We start from the raw sequence: 21090 nt of genomic DNA, 5'->3' as shown, positions 1-21090 counted from the left end.
GAGGATGCGAGTGATCCTTTTGTTGTCCCATCTCAACCTCTTATATGTGCAGCCCCCAAAGTTTCTACCAAAATTCCTAGTGCACCATTGAGTGTGGTAGAGAAAATGAAGAAGACCAATGTAAACATTTCCATGTGGGATGCTATTGCTACCATACCAATGCAGAGGAAGATGCTGCAGCAAGAATTGGAAAGGATTGAGCCCAAGGATCGGTCATCTACCATGGAGAGTGCCACCAGTTTAGTACAACCAGCGGGAGATGTGGAGGCAAATAAAAAGGTTAGACCTCCTCCATTTTATGTTTCTCTGATTATAGGGGGAAAATTAGTCCATAATTGCATGATAGATTCGGGGGCTAGCAGCTCAGTAATGCCTAGGTGTGTTGCTGATGCTTTAGGGATGAGATATGAGCCCATTGTTAGGGAGGTGTTACAACTAGATGGGAGTACTGTCAAAATCGTAGGCATCCTTAGAAGTGTGGAAATGGCCCTACATGCATGCCCTGGTTGTACTGTGATTCAAGACATATCTGTTGCTGAGGTTAAGCCCTATTTTGCCATCTGTCTTTTGAGAGACTTCACTGCTCAAATTGGTGGATTCATATCTGCTGATTGGTCTTACATGTCATTTAAGGCCAGATATGGGGCCAATGCTTCAATAAGAGTAGAACCTCAAGCCCTTCACCACACTGAACCCTACACTCCCAACTTCATCAATATGAATTGCCCTATCCTAGAGGTGAACAAAAATAACATAGTAAACGAGCCTGTCACTTCCATAGCAGAGATTCCTGATTTCTTCTTGGATGAGTGGGAAAATGCATGTCAGTTTGAACCTATGTCGAAAACCCTTGAGACAGGCCTTAGTACGTATTGCATAATAGAGAAGGAGGTTCAAGTTCCTGACCTTGTTAGGACTAATGACGACATAAATGGAGTATGGAGTATGTACTTTGATGGCTCAAGGAATAGAAATGGATCAGGGGCTAGTGTTATGTTGATCTCTCCTACACAAATAAGATACTACTTCTCTTTTAGGTTCCAATTCAGTTGTACCAATAATGTGGCCGAGTATGAATCCTTGATCCAAGGTCTCCTACTTGCCCAAAAGAGGGGAATTCAAGCCTTGAAAGTATATGGGGACAGCGAGTTGGTAGTGAACCAAGTGAGAAATCAGAATATCACTAAAAATGGCCTGCTCAAATCTTATAAACATAGAGTCTGGGATTTGCTTAAGGGTTTCAATGCATTTAACATTTAGAGCATTCCTAGGAAAGAAAATAAACATGCTGACAGACTTGCAGCAGTGGGTGCATCTTATGATGTGCCAGGGAATCTTGAGGAAGAAAAGAAACAACAAATAAGGGTAGTGGTGAGGCCTGCTATTCCTGATAATAATACTCATTGGCAAGTGTTCGAGTCTGATGAGAAAATTGTAAGCTTCTTGTAGAATGAAGCAGAATTTTCAAAGAGAAGTCAGCTAAGACTACAAGATCAATATGGTGATCAGATCATTCATCTCAGTTCCAACAAGCTGCCCAAGGGTCTCATTACCTTGGAGAGCATCTTTAATCCTGATGATCAAACAAGAGGCAAAGGGATGAATCTAGCTGCAGAAAAGGATGACCATGCCCCAGTTACTATTGCTGATGGAAAATCTCTTAACATGGGGAAGGTATGTTCTAAAGCTGAGCAAGAAGATTTCATTCATCTATGTCAAGAATTTAGTGATGTATTTTCTTGGACATATGATGATTTAAAAGGGTTTGACCCTAGTTTGTTTCAGCATACCATAGATTTAGTTGATAGGGTCAAACCAGTAAGGCAAAAATAGAGGCCAGTGAATCCCAAGATTGAACCTTTAATGAGGAAAGAACTATCCAAACTGATTGAGGCTAACATAATTTTTCCTATCAAACACTCATCATGGGTAGCTAACCTTGTCCCTGTGAGGAAGAAGAATGGAGAAATCAGATTGTGTGTGGACTTTAGGGATCTCAATCAGGCTTCCCTTAAAGATCACCATCCTCTCCCTTCTATGGAGCAAATTCTGTCCGAGGTCAGTGGGTCAAGGAGATTCTCTTTTCTTGATGGGTTTTCTGGTTATAACCAAGTGCTAGTTAAAGAGTCTAATAGATACAAGACATCATTTACTACTAAATGGGGCACCTATGCTTATTGCAAAATGCCATTTGGGTTAACAAATGTAGGTGCCACATTTCAAAAGGCAATGGAGGTAGCTTTCAGAAGATTAATTGACAAGTTTGTCTTGGTATACCTGGATGATATAACTGTGTATTCTAAGAATGTGGAAGATCATCTTGATCATTTGAGACAGGTATTTCTAAGATGTAGAGAGTTTGGGGTATCTCTCAACCCAGCCAAATGTGTCTTTGCTACAAACCAAGGAAAACTATTGGGACACATTGTATCTAAGGATGGATTGACCGTTGATCCAGAAAGGACAAAAGCAATACTTGCCCTTCCTCTCCCTAAACACAAGAAAGGGCTACAAAGTTTCCTTGGTAGTATAAATTTTGTAAGAAGGTTTATTCCTAATCTTGCCACCATGGTGAAACCCCTTATAGCCATGCTCAAGAAAGAGATGGTCTTCTCATGAACCAAGGAGGGGAAGGAGAGTTTTGAAAAGATCAAGGCAGCCATAGCATCAGCCCCTACCCTCATGAACCCAAAATTTGAGAAAGATTTCATCCTCTACACTTTAGGTGGTGAGTCAAGTATCTCTGCTGTCTTGACCCAAACAAATGACAGGAATGAGGAGCAGCCCATAGCCTTCTTTAGTGAAGGGCTTAAGGAATATGAAGATAAGTATAGCTTCATTGAGAAGCAATCCCTTGCAGTCATTAGAGCCTTGAAGAAGTTTAGGCACCTCTTATCCCATAATAGGATCCATTTGTTGGTACCCCATGCAAGTGTAAAAGACTTCCTGTTAAACAAAGATGTCAGTGAGAAGAGAGCTGGATGGATCACTAGGGTAACGGAAAATGATGTTGACATTCAGATTAGCAAATTGGTAAGAGGAAGAGGATTATGTAAAGAAATGTTATCAGATCAGAACTTAGATGAAGAAGTTTCCATGGTGATAGCAGAGCAGCAGGAGGAAAGGTATGCTGATGGTCCAAGGAGCTGGATAAATGACATGAAGAATTTCTTATTAGGGAATGGATACCCTCAGGGATTGGACAGAACTAAAAGAAGACAATATAGACTACAATCCATTCCCTATGTTGTGATTGACAATATCCTATTCAGGAGGGATTTTAATGGGACCCTGTTGAGGTGTGTTGAAGTGAATCAGGCTAAAAGGGTGATTAGAGAACTCCATGATGGGCCTAATGGCGGCCACTTCTCTGCAAGAACAACCACTATGAAGATCATGAGGGCTAGATATTATTGGCCATCTTTGTTCCATGATTGTTACAGGTATGTGAGGAAATGTGAGAAATGTTCTTTTTTCTCAGGCAAACAGAGACTTGCAGCTCTTCCTCTCCATCCTATTCAGGTGGATCAGCCCTTCACTCAGTGGGGGTTGGATTTTATAGGCCCCATTAATCCTCCATCTAGTGTAGGTCATAAATGGATCTTGACTGCTACTGATTATTTCACTAGGTGGACAGAGGCAGTTGCCTTGAAGGATGCCACACAGCCATCAGTTGTTGAATTCCTTGATGGAATTGTATCTAGATTTGGTGCTCCTTCTACTATCATCTTAGATAATGCCAAGTCTTTTGTTGGAACCCAAATTTTTGCATGGGCCATGAATCACAATATCTACCTGAGCACATCATCGAACTACTATCCTCAGGGTAATGGTTTGGCTGAATCTTCCAACAAGAATCTGATCAGAATTATGAGGAGGACAATAGAAGACAATCAGAGGACCTGGCACAAGAAATTAAGGACTGCTCTGTGGGCTGATAGGATAACACCCAAGAGATCTATTGGGAATTCACCTTTTGTGCTAGTATATGGTAGGGAAGCTAGACTCCCAATCTCATTGGAGTTCCCATCCTTGGAGTTGGCTCATCAGCTGGAACTGGTTGAAGATGATGCCATGACAGTAAGAATGGCAGAACTAATTGAGTTGGAAGAAAAGAGAAACAAAGCCATGAAAACTCTAGAGATTCACTAGCGATAGATGAAGAAGAATTTTGACAAGAAGGCAAGGGCTAGAATCTTCAGAGAGGGAGATTTAGTTCTCAAGTGGGACTCAGACAGAGCAAAACCAGGAAGGCACTCCAAATTTGACCCATTATGGAGTGGCCCTTATCTGATTTCCAGTTGCAAACAGGCCAACGCATTCCAGCTAAGCAGGCCAAGTGGTGAAGTTCTACCCATTCCAGTCAATGGGATCTATCTGAAGCCCTGTTTTTGAAGGGTTGTAAATCCATGTACATAGTTAATCCAGTTGCTTCCTGCTTGTTTCTATTTTGCAATAAGTGCATGAGCACATGGCTCTCTTCGTGAGACATGTTTGACATGTCTCATGCTGCTGAGGAGGTCCTATTTTTTGTTTCCAATTATAGAAGCAAAGCTAGAACCTTAAGGGTTTTTAATGTTTTGATTTCCTCTTTTAGGGTTAGGGTTCTTGCAGCTCTCAGCTTTGTGCCTCCTGGCCCTCTTTCAACTCCATATCCAAATGGATCATTATCAGGCAATGGTCATGCATCGAGTAGGCTCATGCCCCCTACGAGTCGCCAGAAGTGTTACCTCTAGTTTTTTCGCCAAAAGGTTTAAATTCAAATCCACGGCCTGTTCAACGGTTAGCCAAAAAAATTTTATTTTAATGCCCGACTCGCCAAGGTTTCTCTCCGTCAAATTTTAGATGGGTCGATGGTCGGCGCAATCTCGTCATCAAAAGTTGCACGGGAGGTAGTGTTGGCGACATTGTGCTCGAACGACACGTGTTTGGTGGGCCCGGTGGGAGGCTACAATGGAGGGCGGGTCGGAAAGTTTTCCAGCACCGCCGGCGCTATGGCGCTATCGCACGCCAACCGAAAAATCTCCATGGTGACATAGTGCTTGGCAGAGATGCTCATGTCGGCGGGCGGGTCACGTTGCCAAAAAATATTGCAACAGTCGGATAAAGTTTGGTGGGCTAGAGAAAATAAACAGCGAGAACTTCAGACAAAATATTGGGCCCCATTACGTACCTCATCTGCCCAGTTGGCGGAGCCCGTGTCACGGCAATGAATCAAAAGGAACCATGCACAGATAGGGACACATCATCGGTTGGGTGCTATGGCGCTATGGAAATTTAACCTCAATTTTTCCATAGCGACATGGCACCTGGTCGACACGTGGTCACCCTGTGAGGCCAAGTCGCAAGATTGCCTAGTGGTGTTTCGCTGGGCCAGTGAGGAACCACCGCGTGTAACCAGGCTGGAGTCTCTATCAGTACGGTTGGCACAGTCAAGGTTTGTGATCTCCACCGTCAGATTTGATTGCATCAACAGATGGCGCCATCTCGCTATGGTGGAGATGCACAGATATTATCATGGTGACATAGCGCCCACCCGCCGCGTGGCTGTTCCATGGATCAAGTCTTGGGTTCACCAACCGGATGGTGCCATGTGTATATGTCAGGACACGGCAACCAGCAGGCCCAGTAGTTTCAGGAGGGACAGCGAGCGAAGTACGATGTCACTCTAATCGTCAGATCTGCAAAGATCTACGGTTGGCGCTATCTCGCCATCAGGAGCTGCCTGAACTTTAGCATCAGCGACATAGCACCCATGCGCCACGTGTCCTGGCGGGGCTACATTTCATGCCGCCAGAAGTAGATAGGGTGAGGTGACTGACAAACCAACAGAGGGATGCCACGTGTTAGCAGGCTCGACAAATCAATAGGAACAGAGGGTTACAGAAGGTCAGGTTCTGTAACCGTGAGATGAGAAAAGATCAACGGTAGGCACCATGTCACCTTAGCAAAACTACAAGATTTTTATCATGGCGACATCGCGCCCGATTGACATGTATCGATGGGGTCAGGTCTCGCCGGATATCATTAAGGTGGCGCCGATTCAGATGGGGCCCAATCACAAGAAAGAGAGTTCGCGGTGAATCAAAAACAACCCAAGTGTGCCGAGTCAGAATACAGATGCATCGAGGGGCTGATTTTCTTGATGCGATCAGCACATTGAGGGGTCGATTCTCCACCATTAGATCTGCAAGAATCTAGGTTCGGCGCTATCCCGCCATGGAGGAACTGCACAGATTTTACAATAGCGAGTTAGCACTTGGAAGACACGTGTCCTTGCGTTTCAATTTTCAACGTGGCAATTCGTTGACGGCCAGCGGTTAGGTGATAAGGTGGCGTGGTTAGTTCAATGAAGGCGGTCAACCGCGGAAGAACTCTCTAGGTGGCAAAACAAAGGATTACGATTGGCCTGCGTGGCCTAGTCGGCATATAGGAAATTGGGTTGGCTAATAGGCCAGTTTGATTCATGAACCAAGATGCAGAGGCGATCGACGTATCTTGCGATTTGATCTTCGCAATCATTTCTGACCTACCAAGAATGAATGCAGGACATAAGGACACTCCACCCATCCGGTCGATCCATCTACCATGTCAGGGAATATTGTGGCACCGTTTCTATCTTCTCTAGGCTCTTCTCAGAAGAAATGAGATTTCTCAGTATGAAGGCTAGGATGTCAATCCAGATCCCAGATTGGATTCTCAAGATAGGAAGTTAATGCCAGTAGGTAAGAAGTGAATGTAACATGGAAATCTTTAGTTGTGCCTGATCCAATAAGGAAGTTTCATGATCTGTTCTGAGGGTCGATTCTTCTTGATTTTCTCTGCTACTGCTTGCAGACTTGCAATGTAAAACCCCTTTACCTCTGAGCCATGTAATAGCATGTATCATCTCTTTCAGCCATCAGTGTGAATGTGCATCACTTTGCCTCCCATTGGTGTATTGTTGAGATCAATGATCTGCATACTGTATCTATCTTTGGCCTATCGAATAATACATAAGTGAAATCTCCTTTTCCTAGTGTCATTCGATTGGTTTCTTCTGATCTATATTTGATTACTGATCGATATAAGTCTAGATGTGTATGAATTTTGTATGTTATTCTGGTTTTGTAGCATATATATGGGTAGGAATGAGTCTAAACACTCTATTTTGGTGCATCATCGCCTTAGATTAGACTAGGTAGATTTTCTTTGATGCTCTCTTTCTCCCTTTCCCTTCTGAGAATAGATAGGTGCGCCCTGACAGTAAGAGGAAGCCGGCCTTCTCTGGAGACTCAACCTTGTAGTTCAAGTCCCACAGCTTGGAGGTTGTTTCCATGTTTCACTAGGTTTTCCTCACGCATAGGCCTTGGACAAGGGTGCAAACCTAAGTGACAACAGTTTTTGGCATGCCCGGTGGGACAAAAATCTTAAGATTTCATGTCTACTGGTGTCAAAAGAAGAAAGAGCTTCTAAGATTAATGCTAAAGAAGTAGTGCTGGCTTCAGTATTCAAGCCTTCAAGAGGCTGATTCATCAAGTACTTGGCCATATAGATTGTGCCTCATACTAGCATTATTTCATTAGTGGTTGATCCTTCTACTAGCATAGGAGATCTACCTAAGGCACTACTATGTAGTTTTTTTTTACTCTTTAGAAATCCCTAACACCTATGTCTACAACTCTAACATTTAACCACTTACCATACAAGCTATACCTCATACCAACACTAATTCATTAGTATTTGTAGGTTCTAATGGTTCATAATCATGTTTTTCTTTATTTGTTGTTTGTGCATTGTTTCAATAAAATTTTGGGGAAAGGATGATGTAGGGTGAATATAATAAGAATTGGAATGCATCTAGTAGTTGCACACACCCATGATCCAAGACAACTGAGAAGGATATTGAAATATTCCTTGTTTAGTTTATGCTTGTTGATCAAAGATAGTAGTGGTATCTAGATGGTCAATATCTCAGTGCACTTGTATTTCTTTTTTTCAATAAAGCACAATTATAAAACCCTATAAAAAAAATTTAGCAATGACTCCATATGTCATTCGTTTGATAGCTAAAGTTTAGTTCTTCTAAGTTGTATCTCCTAATTCATTTTTCTATCTCATCCATTCTTCTCACTAAAATTTGTTCTATCAATCAAATCAGCCAATCCATCAATTTCTCAAGATTTTTAAATCTTTTTCTCAATAAATTAATCAATCAACTATCATATATCTTATACAAGATGTATCTTTCTTGAAACCAATCATTGTTTCTTGTCTTTTATAGAGTGTATCTTCCCTAAAACCAAACACTATCACTGGTCTCATACATGATGGTTCCTTCCTAAACTAAACAATATTTTTTCTGGAAATCTCTATCAATCAAACATTCATCATCATCTACTAGGTCTTCACTTCTAATTAACTATTCTTCTCTCTCATCATTTCATCTAACATTTCCCATCTTTTATTGAGAGATCATTTATGCCTTTTGTGCATAATTAACCTCTCATGGGGCATAAAATCCACTTGCTACCACTGGGGAAAGATGATGCAGTTTAACTAATCTGAAATTCTTTGATACAATGCTCATAATTGCATTATATCAAAGAGGAAAAAATATAGGCACCCAAAAATGGACAGACTTGCAAGTTCATATTTAATATACTAATTATTCTTGTATTAATTAAGGGTTCTACATCATTAATTAATCATCTCATTTCCTTCTTAGAAAAATCATCGCATCATTTGATCATTCCCTAATTTTAATTAAATAATTAAGTTCATTTAATTATTTAACCTTTAATTAATTGATTATTATCATTTAATTAAATTCAATTTCCTATAATTTAAATAATAATAATTAAGAATTTAAATTAGCTAATTAATTCCTCTTCATTAAAATTCAATTCTACATTTAATTTAATTTTATCTTCATTTCACATCATTTTAAGTTTCTGATTAATTTCCATTTAATTTTAACCAATATCATCTTTCTAATTTAATTTAATTTTTAATTCAATTGAATCTTCTAATAATTTGAAAAATCAATTTGATGAGGAATTATAAATTTTCAAAATTAAAAAATATCACAAATTGAAAATTTATTTTTTCTAAAAAATCAAAAATTAGAAATGATTTCAAGGTCTCTAATTTTTATTTTTGGAAACTCATCTCTCCAAAAATAGAAAATGTCTTAGATTTTATCCTCTATCAGTTTAAAATTGAAAACTTTCCAATTATCTCCTTAGTTGCTTTCATCCTTGTTCATTCATCATGATTTCCCACATTAATCTCAATAGTTTATGGACTTTTCTTGAAAATCTATATAAATAACCATCCTATCTCACATTTTCATCACTCACTCTCACATCGAACCTTTGTTAGTTTTCTATCATTTTAAATTATTTATTTTTATCATCTTTTTGAGTTTGAAGTCAAGGTGTTATGTGGTTCATAGTTTAGTGCAATCCATCATACGAATGAAGACAAGAAACACAGGTTTGAAGCAATCTCTCGATTTGCATGTTTGATTATTTGTTAGTTTCTAATTAATTATACTTTCATTTATGATCTTTGTGTCAATCTCATTTTGGTTTTGACATTAGAGTGAAAAAATAATTAGTCATTATTTAGCAAGGAACAATGCAAGTTTAGTGCATAGTTCATGCCAATTGATCAGAGGAAGCCAGGCAATCACTGCAAGCCAAGTGATCAATGTATATCAAGCATAAGTTTCCAGACAGTATATGCCAACTAATATGATTAGTCAATGTCGAGTAGATAGTATTTTCCAAGTACATAGTATGTGATGAGTCACTCTAGTGTCGAGAAGTCTATACATGTCAAGTGATTCAAGTGTTGAGTAATAGCAAGTGCTGGGTTATATAGGAGCTAAATAACAACATTTAGAGCATAGTGAAGGTCAAGCATCAGAGCCTATTGATTTCAAGTGAACAATTTTTGGCATAGATGTTTTTTATGGCACAAACATTTATATAAACCTTTTTTAGGCTAACATAATCATGAATTTACTATTATAAGAGATAAGTATGGATTCATATTACGAATCCCTATGCAATGCATGAAACCAATTAGATTAAGGGAAGCATTAGGTGACAATAAGGATAAATCACAATCATTGATTTTGACCTAATCTATCTCCACCAATGCTTGTTTAAGAAAGGTAAACCCTAAGAAGTTTATCAATGCACAAGGAGACAAATGCTAAGTTTACATAGTGTAAACGCGTATTCATGAAATGTTAATGTAGAATGCAAATAGACTGACAACGAACTAAACTAAACCCAAGATATGATCATCAAAATGTAATCTCTATGAGTGTCTCACATTTCCCTTACTATAACTACTAAAATAGCTCTTAGACCAGCATCTTAGTGATAGTTCCAAAATAAGAGTATGCTAAAAATGTAAATCTATAAGGATACATGCAAGATCTAGGACTAAAAATGTAGATTATATGCTACCAAAATGAACATACAATAAACTAACATCCAATAAATGATGCTAAATAACATAAAAGTGATGCTAAAATTCTATGAACTTGCTAAAATATTAATGCTAAAATGATGAATCAAAATGTGCCTATAGTGCAAATGCCTAAAACTTGGGTCCTTTGGCTCTTGGATTTCCCTCCTATTTATAGGATTTTGGAAGGGGTTGGGGTCAGAATCAAGATTTTCACCTTTGACTGATGGGTGAAACTGAATCTAAAAATATCTCATAAGAGAGTAGGAGGAAGAGTCCAATAGACTTGGTTTTGAGGATAATTGAGGATATTTCTAATTCTTTTAAAATGAAAAGAGAGATTTTCAATTTTGTGAGGATAATTGATTTAATAAATGTTTATTTATTTCAACCACTTTGTCCTTTTCTTCCTCCTTTTTTAAATTTCATTTTATGAATTTGAATTATTTTTCTCCTCTGTTAAAATTGATTTAGGTCATGTATAATTAATGACCTGATGTGATTTTTGATTTGAAAGTCTGTAGTGTTTCTTTTGATTTTCTCTTTAATTTGCAATGATTGATCAAAATTGTGTGGTTTTGGTCTTTGTCAAAAACTATCTTAATGTTTTGATTTTAGGTCAAATTCTGATGATCAGATGTATTGTTCGATGATATTTTGACATTTTTCTATTGTCATGATGTTTGTTTGTTCATGGTTTGATGTCTGATCATTGATGATTTAATTTTTTGATTATCATTGATTTGATGATTGGTGTTGTGATGTTATTGCTTGTATACCCTAGTTTTGGTAGATTTGATGTTTTAAATTTGTGGCTATGGTAGGACATTTTTTATTTTGCAAAAAAAATTGATGCCCCTGTTTGAATGCCCTGGTTTAATATAGGTATACTACCCCCTCAGAAATGAAATTGGAAGAAAATATGGAAGTACAAAAGTTAAGCAGGTTCCAATTTTATTTATGAAATGTTGGATAGTTGATGGAAAAATATAATTAGGTTGGTTTGATATAATACCCAATTTGTAAGAGTGAGCAAAAAAATAAAAAATCCAATGATCGGTAAATAGGTGAAAAAGTGATATAAATGCCCCTTAGTGGGGTTAAATAGGTCAAAAATACCTTTTACCCTTGTCATTTTCACACTCCCCTTATGCATTTGGTGATTTGGAGCTCTGATTCAGCGAGGATGGTTGTCCCTTTATAAGAGCACAAATTTGAGAGGGGTTGTTGGTATGAGCATCCAACAAACTATGGTGCCTTAGTAAGTCATCGAGATCCTCTAGTTTTAAGATTTTGCATGTGTACCTAAGGTATTTTGGAAGTCCACACAATTTTTTGTGAAAAATGTGATAGTTTAGGTAGTTTAGTGCATTTACCTTATCTTTTAGCACATTTAAATTCCTTTAGTGCATTCGAGTAATATTTTAGCACATGTGTAGGATGAATTAGTGCATATAAAACCCTAGGTATTTGGTGAATTAGTGCATATAATAAACAAATAGTGTATATAAGAAGTTTCATGGAGCATTTAAATGTTTGATTGCATCTACCCTATCTTATAGCACATACGCCTAAGTTTGTAATGGTTATGAGGTTAATAATGCTAATGCATTGTTAAATAGTGCATATGCTCATTTAAATACCACTTAGGTAGGTTGTAGTGCTTCCGATGTCGGAGATAGTGCTTTGAAAGTTATAATAGCACATATCTCTATTTTAACACATTTTATTGATTTGGTAGTGCATATGTCCTAGAAAACAATGCATATGATTATTGAAGTGTGAAAATTGGGTGTAGGACCTCAATTGAGCATAGGATAATGCACAAAAATGAGTTTAAAATAGGGATCAGGTAGTCATGAAGTGATATTGTAGGATCAATCTAATGATATATAGGTGATGCCCTAGCTCTGGATACAGAGTAGGGAAACCAAGGAAGTTTGACTCAAGATAGAGAAAAATGAGTAACATGTCCAAGATAGAACCAGTAGCTAAGTAGCTAGATATAAATTTGAAACTGATGTCAGATGATCACTTTGTGATGAAAACTAACATTTTTGATTGTCTGATGAAAAATAGGTACATGGGTGAAAGCTCATGATACAAGGACTATATCCATGGCCCCTAGAGGTAGTAGGCTGCTTGACAGGTGCAAACTACCAAGTGATAGATAGATGTGGGTTGATATATTTGTTATAGATGCACCAATTCTTAGTGAATAGGGGATTATTGATAACTGTGGTTGAGTAGTGGCATTTGGACTAGAACACCTTTCATTTTTTGATGAGCAAGATGATAGTGACTCTTGAGGATGTATATAGGATATTTTGGATCCCAACAGTAGGGGATTTGGTTTATTATTATCATACTACTGATGGTGCTACTCTTTGATAGTTGTTTGGGGATGAAAACATTGGAAATGATAGCATATCATGGTTTTAGATGTTGTAGTATGATGCATTGCCAATAGTTTTGGCTGGTTTGATAGGGGAATTTTTTTTGCCAAACTATCAAGGGTGAGGGTGTCTAGTTGGATGGGGCTAACTAATACAAGATATGATCAATGAGCCATTGCGGTTTGCATGGGGCAGTTGCATTTTGGTCTACTTATATCATGATTTACATTAGGTTGTGTATTCTAATGCATCATCATTTTCAGTAGGGGTGATTTTGTAACAAAAATGGACATGGGGGCATTTTCCCATTACTCGTCTAGTGTGTGTGTCTGTCAGCGACCTCTTGTATACCTATTCTAGTCTGATCATGCAACCCCATTTGGGCAAGACAGAGTATTGGCAACAAATTTTGGATGATATTGATGAGGTTGTGTGGAGACCTTATAGGTTCACAGAGCCATGGGTAGAGGATGATGATGAGATGGTGTATTTATTTAGCTTGAGGAATTTTCTTGGTCAAGTTCCTACCATGATAGAGTGGTTTTGTTTCATGCGAGTGGTGAGATAGTTTGGTCAGTGGCAAGGAATACCATAGGGGATAGCCCATTATGCTTGGTATAGTCAAAGAGGGTAGTGTGCGGACCAACTCTAAGGTATGAGGCTTATTTGGAGACCTTTTTGCAAATGATAGACATACCATAGCCATGGGCCCTATGAGATGGGGTGGTAAATGCAAGGATGGAGGGAGATTATGCACGGTGATTTCAAGAGCATCCCATCTAGAGATACATAGATCTAGCTAAGCCTATTTTTGGGATTAATGAGACATCGAGTGGGGGAGAGGATTATGATGATGATGAGGGTGGTCTAAGGAGAGGAAGAGGGATATGATGGGCCAGATGTAGAGTGAGAGGTGTGGTCGAAGCATGGGTGATGTGAGACTGATTAGCCATGGTACTACCATAGAGGGGAGTGGCACGATGCCTGGTGTAAGGACCAGTGGGTGCAAGGAAGGTTGGAGGGATTAGAGGCTAAGGTGGGGCATGGGTGAGAGGAGGGATGGTTGGTCAATAAGAGAGAGGGGCAGAGTAGGCTAGAGTAGAGTAGGTGAGGGCTAAGTTGCCAGAGGATGTGTGGTTTGTCCAATGACAGAGGCCATGGGTGGAGGCTCTGATTAGAGATCAATCAGGTGCATATCCATAGGGATAGCAACATGCATTACTAGAGGCGTAGCCATAGGTACAACAACTGGTACTACTAGAGGCATAGCTACCACTAGAGAGGCTAGGGGGTTTGACAGATTTGGAGACTCAAATAAGTACCATAAAGGCTCAAATGGGTGAGGTGTTGAGCACCCTATAGACATTTATAGTTGTGACGAAACTAGGGCCACCACTACCACTAAGGATAGATGAGGCATTGATGAGTTAGACTATTATAATTGGATAGGTTGTGCTATTGACAGGTGTGACAGAGCAGGTGCCCAATGAGGGGATGACTGTCCCCAGTGAGTAGGGATCATCGAATCAGGCACCTTCTCATGGAGGAGTGCATATTATATGTTCTAACCATATGCCTCATTATGTATGATTATTCTTTTGATGTTCATTTGATATTTACATTTATGTACTTGTAAATGTTCATATGGATAGGCATTTGTGACTTATTGACATTCATGTTATGTGATCATTTGGATGTTCTTGTTGGTGTAGTTCATCTGATATTCATGTAGATTTTGGCCTTTAGATGTATTTTTTTATTGCTAATTTCACTTTATGAGATATTCAAGCTTATTTGATGTTTAGATGTCTGCACATATTCTATCATGGACTTATGTATGCATGTGATGGTTTGAATTGATGACTATGGTAGTAGTGGATACAGATGTGTATATATAGGTGAATGATTAATGTAGCATGAGATATGGATAATGATTTTAGAATAGATGATATGTCCCTAATGATGTAGTGAAAAGGTGATGTGATGCTATGAATGTAATGAGATGAAATGAAATGTGGTAAAAATAAAATGTGATGTAATGAAATTGGTTGTAATGGAATAAAATAAAATAGAATATAATGAAATGTAACATGATGTAAAAAATGAAATATAATGACACATAACATGATGTAATGTAATGGAATGAATTGTGAAAAATGAATCATAATGAGATGAATGGGGTGGTAATATAATGAAAATGTGATGAACTATGAAAAATAAATGATATGTGATGAAACATATTGTGAGGAAATGGAATGGAATGAAATGAAATTGGAAATGACATGAAATGATATGAAGTAGAATGAAATAGGTAGTGAAATAAAATGCAAGTAAAATGAAATAGGTAATGAAATAAAATGAAGTAGGTAATGAAATGGAATGAAATATCTAACGAAGGAAATGATATGTGATGACATGATAGGTAATGAAATGTAATAGGTAATGAAATGGAATGAAATATAATAGGTAATGAAATGGAATGGAATGTCTAATGAATGAAATGATATGTGATGACATGAAATGAAATGAAATGGCTAATGAAATGAAATGAAATGAAATATCTAATGCAAGAAATGTTATGTGATGAAACAATAGGTAATGAAATGATCAGGGCTAATGTAATGAAATAAAATGAAATTGGTAAGCAAATGAGAAATGTGATGAAAGGGTGAGGAAGTGAAAATAATACAATGTAATGAGAGGAAAGATGATATGAGATATGATAAAATAGGACTGTATGGAATGGAATAAAACTAAATGTAGTGCAATGCAATATAATGTAGTGGTATTTAACAAAGTGAAATTTGTTGCAATGTAATGCAGTATAATGGTATGAAAATGGAATGAATATGGAAAAACAAAATATAAATGAACTAATGTGTGGCAAAGTGTCATGGAATGGAACATTATGAAATGAGAAATATGAAAAAAATTAAAATGTGAAGATGGGATGAAATGCTATGATATGATAAATGAAAAATGGGATCAAAGTTACCATGACCAATGAAGATGAATGAAAGTGAAAAATGGAAGGAAACAAAATTGGCTAAGATTCAAAAGTGATGAGATGGGACATCAACTTTTGAGATTCAAAAGCCATGAGATGAAAGAGATGAAATGCAGGAAATAAAGGTAATGTGATGATGAACATGAAATGCAAGTCACAAATGTAGGAAATAGGGGAAGTGAAATAAAATGAAACAAACTGTGGTATGGGATGAAATGAAATGGTATGTGAGAGAGTGAATAATGATAGATGAAAAAGAAAGAAAGTGGGATATGGAAAAATGAGATTCAAAAAGCCATGTAATGTAGGAGAGGATGAGGTGTGACGAGGAATGAAATCTCCTACAAGGCAATAGTGAATAGAATTGTTTGAGATTCAAAAACCATGTAATGCAATATGTGGGATGAAAATATAAGATAGTGATCTGAGATAATGAAGTGTAATGCATGGTGGCAATATCGTAAGGAGATAAAGTCCGCGATAGTTGAGCACTAAAAGCTTGTCTGGATATTGATGTTGGTGCCTGTTATTGGACAATCAGTCATGAAGTTTGTCTAGTGTAGTCCTAACTTATGTGCCAACCATTTTTTTTTAAGGAACTAAAGATGAAAATGCAAACTAGATGAATGCAACTAACTATCACTTTTTAAAGAGATACAAACTAATTATCATCATAGAGCATGTGATAAAAAATGATGAAGTACAACCACCAATAGCTCAACTATAGTGATATGAATACTACGTCACATCAAGAAGTACTAGAAAAGATGAACAATGTAGAAAAAAACATGACAACCATTGAGAAACAAAAGTTATAGCCATAGAATAATAAAAATAGGCACACAAGTAATCACATGTCAGATAATAGACCTCACCTAAGATAGTGCACGAAATTGGTTGAGGTACACATAGTGTTCCATATAAGAGGAGGCACTTATAAGTGGGCACCAATAATATGTGAAACCAGAGGATCACTAGAGCTAAATAGTGAAAAAACAATAAAAATATCATGACTTCATCCCAGTACCTCTAGTCAAGCACATCATTGAGGTACTAAAAGTACATGATAGCATAGAAAACCATTATTTGTAGAAGAAGCATGCTTCCAATTGTGTGTAATAATGTCAAGTTTGTTTAGTTCTACCAGGGAGCAACTATTGTACTAGGCAGATAAGAAAGTGTGGGATGTGTCGATGATGATTTCGAAGTGAGTTCTAACTATACATTGACAAGAATTTGGGTGGCTAAATGTTGAAGCCAAGGGTCAAGTGTATCGAGTACTAGTGTGGTGGGGTGCAAAGAGTAGATATGTAGAAGATGAGTAAAGAACAAGTCTTGAGTGAATGATGGCTATAAGTAAGTGGAAAACATTGGAATGGATCAAGGTGAGATGAAGAGTAGAATGAAATTATTGGATGTATTGAGAAGTTGTAGGAATCATGCAAGTGAAAGTTTTTAGACTCACCAGATTAGTCATAGCCAAGGAAGGTGGATGAGGCAAGGGTGAAGAGCAAAGCATGTTTGGTGAACTTCTGAGGAGCTGGTGGATCAGTTAGAACTCCATGTGTTACTTTTAGGGCTAGGTGAGGTAAGTTAGGTAGGACAAGGGCTAGTGCAACCCAAAGAGGTGGGGATTAGGGTAGAGGAAATGCCCTTGTCAGCTTTAATGTTGTTGTTAGGAACTGTAGTACAATAGGCATTGTAGGTGATATTGGATGATGAGCCAATGATGCAAGTGAAGAATAGTCCACCTAGGATGATGAAGAGTATGTTAGGAGTAAAGGAGGAGGTAGGGGAGATAAAATCTCCTAAAAGGTCCATGGGAGAAGCTTCAAATGATGCTGAGGCATTGGTGGGGTGAAGTAGTGAGCAAGATGCATTAGTTGATTAGCCTTAGGCACCAAGACAAGGGTCAATAGAAGGGAGAATGAGTAGTGTAAGTGTGGATGAGCCACAACTAGAGGTGGGAGGTGAGAATCAATCGTCATGGGACATGGATTTATGGAGAACATTAGCCTCCAAGAGAGTTTGAGAGGAGAATGTAGAACAAGAGGTCACATTTTTGTTGGCATTGATGGAGAAGGTGTGGGAAGATGGGGTGCAAATAGAGGCAAGATAATTACAAGAAGTGGTGGAGATAGAATGGGTACATGCATAGTCATTAAAAATGGAACTACACATGGAACATGTGTGAGTGGATGGAAGTGATGTAGGAATGTGAGTGGAGCAGTTATGGGCTCAGTGGTTGCAAGAATCTCTAAAGATGGCACAAGTAGGTTTAAAGAGCACTCAGAATGAACTAGTGTTATTGTAGTCATAGTCTGAGTCATTTAGGGAGGAAATTGCAATTCAAACTCCCTAGCATTGAAGTTGTAGGAGTAGTTAGTGTTAAGTGAGGAGATGGTGAGGGAATTGTAGTAGTGTTTGGGTGAGGCAAAAGTAGATGTTGAGCACTAGAGAATAGTGACTATTTAGATGAAATAGGAGTGGGACATGGCCCAATGAGCGATCACTACACCAGGGGTAAACAAGTGGGTGGAAAATGTGTTCATGGAGATGCACTAGTCAGTGAAGGTACATAGAGAAGTCACTTATTGGATGGGACATTATTATCAAGCATTTATAAATGAGAATAGGTGAGAGATGTAGTTTGTGGATAGGGAATTTACATAGTTGTAGAATGTGCAACTATGTGGTGGGAGGTTTCCAATTCCCATGGATGTGGTGTGGGTACATAGAGGATTGACACCAGGGGCTTTATCTGTGGGAGCTAGGCAAGAAGAGACACCATTGATTGGACACCTTGTCCTGCCACCTCCCCTAGGGAGGCCAAAATAAATGATCTACTAGACACTATTTGAATTTAATCATTACCATCATAGGAGAATAAAAAGTTTGTACTTGTTGTTGTGGCAAGCATAGGGATAGTAGATGTTGATTGTAATGCAATGTCATGTGTGTTTTTGGTATTTTTCAAATATATTTGGATGTTTTTCATTTTGTGGAATATGTAATTTTTTTGTATTTTTTATAGGTATTTGAATGTTTTTGTGTTTTGTGACAAATATTGGAATGGTTTTAATCTCTCTAAAAGTGGGATCAATATGACTCATAGAGTAAGGATAACCATTACTAGTGGGTGAGAATGTCTATGTGAGCTTGTAATGGAGGAGCAATATAGATTTATGCAATATATGGGGGGTCATGATGTGTAAGGCATAATTCTATGTATATTTAATAGCCATTATAGACAATTATAAGGCCAATGTGGGGATACTCCTCTAAGTATGTTTTGAGATAGAGGTTCACGAGCCCTGTGAAAAGGTGGTTGGGCCTAAAAAGGAACTTGAGGGGTCTAAAAAAGGCATTAGAGGGGCCTAAAAAAGGTGCTTGGACCTAAAAAGGCATGGTGGGGTTCCAAAAGGACATTGGGGCCTTGAAAAATGTGCTTTGGGCCTAAAAAGGCATTTGGGGACTAAAAAGGCACTTGAGGGGCTTAAAAAGGTGCTTTGGGGCCTAAAAAAAGGGCTCTTTGGGATCTAAAAAGGTGCTTGGGGCCTAAAAAGGTGTGTTGGGGGCCCAAAAAGACACTAGGGCCTTGAAAAAAGGCAAAATGGGGCCTTGAAAAAGGTGCTTTGGGCCTAAAAAGGTATTTTGGGCCTAAAAAGGTGTTGGAGGGGCCTAAAAAAAGGTGCTTTGAGGCCTAAAAAGTTTCTTGAGGCCTAAAAAGATGTTTGAGGGGGACCAAGCTCTCACGCTTATGCTTACTTATTATGTGCCCCTAGTTAAGTGAGGATGAAGGAGTCTACTAGATATCTAGGCTTTTGAGATAGCATTGATATATTTTTTGAAGGGGGCTAGACTAATTGTGGCCACAACAACATAAAGACGACTAATGATCGATTGGGAATTGTTGCTCATGACAAGAGGAAGGAAAAGTGGGCACCTCTTGTGCTATCTATGTTGTGCTAGATTTTCCAAGGTCTAGCAAAATGTTTTAGGACATTACTATGCTGCTTCTTAACATTGGTGTGGTGGTTGGGTTCAAAATACTTTATGTCCCATTGTATAGCCTAATTGAGCTAAAGTGAGGCCGGGATTGACAAGAATTTTGGGGTGTTGTTAATTTTCTGAGCGTTCCTAATAATTATGACCCCTTTTGAATTCCTTTAGCAAAATTTGAATTTTTTTTAGCTTTTTTGGTTTTTTGATAATTTTTGATGATTTTAAAATTTTTTTGGTAATTTTAGGCAATTTTTGAATTTTTTTTTTTGGTAATTTTAAATGATTTTGTAAATTTTAGGAGTGGAATGAGGATGTGAGTGAGATTTTTTGGAATATGGGGGGTAACTAGGACCATGTGAGGCACCTAAAGAGGTAAGGAGACAAAAATGGGCCAAAAGGCAGTAAAATGGGTGCAAATAAATATGTGGGAGACAATGGAAGGAGTGTGGGATAACAAATAGGTCGAATGAGGGCTAAAATAAATAGTAGTGATCGTTAGTCAAGGTGGATAGTTGAGATGTGTATTGATTTTTGTGCAATTCATGTCTATGGTATCCCAATACATAATCTAACTCGTTGTTTTGCTAAATTTTTTGTGTTCCCTTTCGTTGCTATCATACTAGTTGTCTCTATTGGTATGAACTATATCTAATGCCAAAAAATCATGGAAATGTGACCCACAAGTGTTTCTCAATAGGATATGTGTGAAATTAACTTGATTGTGCTAGATGAGCCTCAAACAAGAAATTTTTTTCTAGAGGCAGTTGCTTAAGGGTTGTCTTGACTATTTTTCAACACTGAAGGACTTGTGTTGTTCAAGTAAGTCCAAAGGTGCTGTCTCTCACCCCTTTTTAACCCAAGGGTGGCATTCTCACTTCTTTTGTACCAAATTTTTTTTTTTTTTTGGTAATTTTGATGTGTTTCTCAAGGCTCTAAATGTAAAATCTCTTGAGATGAATGCTATTGATAGGTTCTACTAAGTCTCTACCATCAAAATCTAAAAGTCTATAAGTACTAGTCCCAAAGGACTTAGTGATAATGTAAGGACCAATCCAATTGGCTTTCCACTTTCCTTTCTTTTCTCTAGTTGCTTGGTTCTTAGGGTTTTCTCAGAGCATTAGGTCACCAATATAAAAAATGTGGGGTTTGAACTTTTTGTTTTAATATCTTAATAACCTATTCTAATACACTTTTAGGTGTTCACATGCTACACATTGA

This window comes from Cupressus sempervirens, chromosome 3, assembly GCF_028749045.1.
Source record: "Cupressus sempervirens isolate cs-2001-9-10 chromosome 3, ASM2874904v1, whole genome shotgun sequence".
NCBI classification, from domain to species: Eukaryota; Viridiplantae; Streptophyta; class Pinopsida; order Cupressales; family Cupressaceae; genus Cupressus; species Cupressus sempervirens.
The sequence above is the reverse complement of the archived record's forward strand: the minus strand, read 5'-3'. Positions refer to the sequence as shown.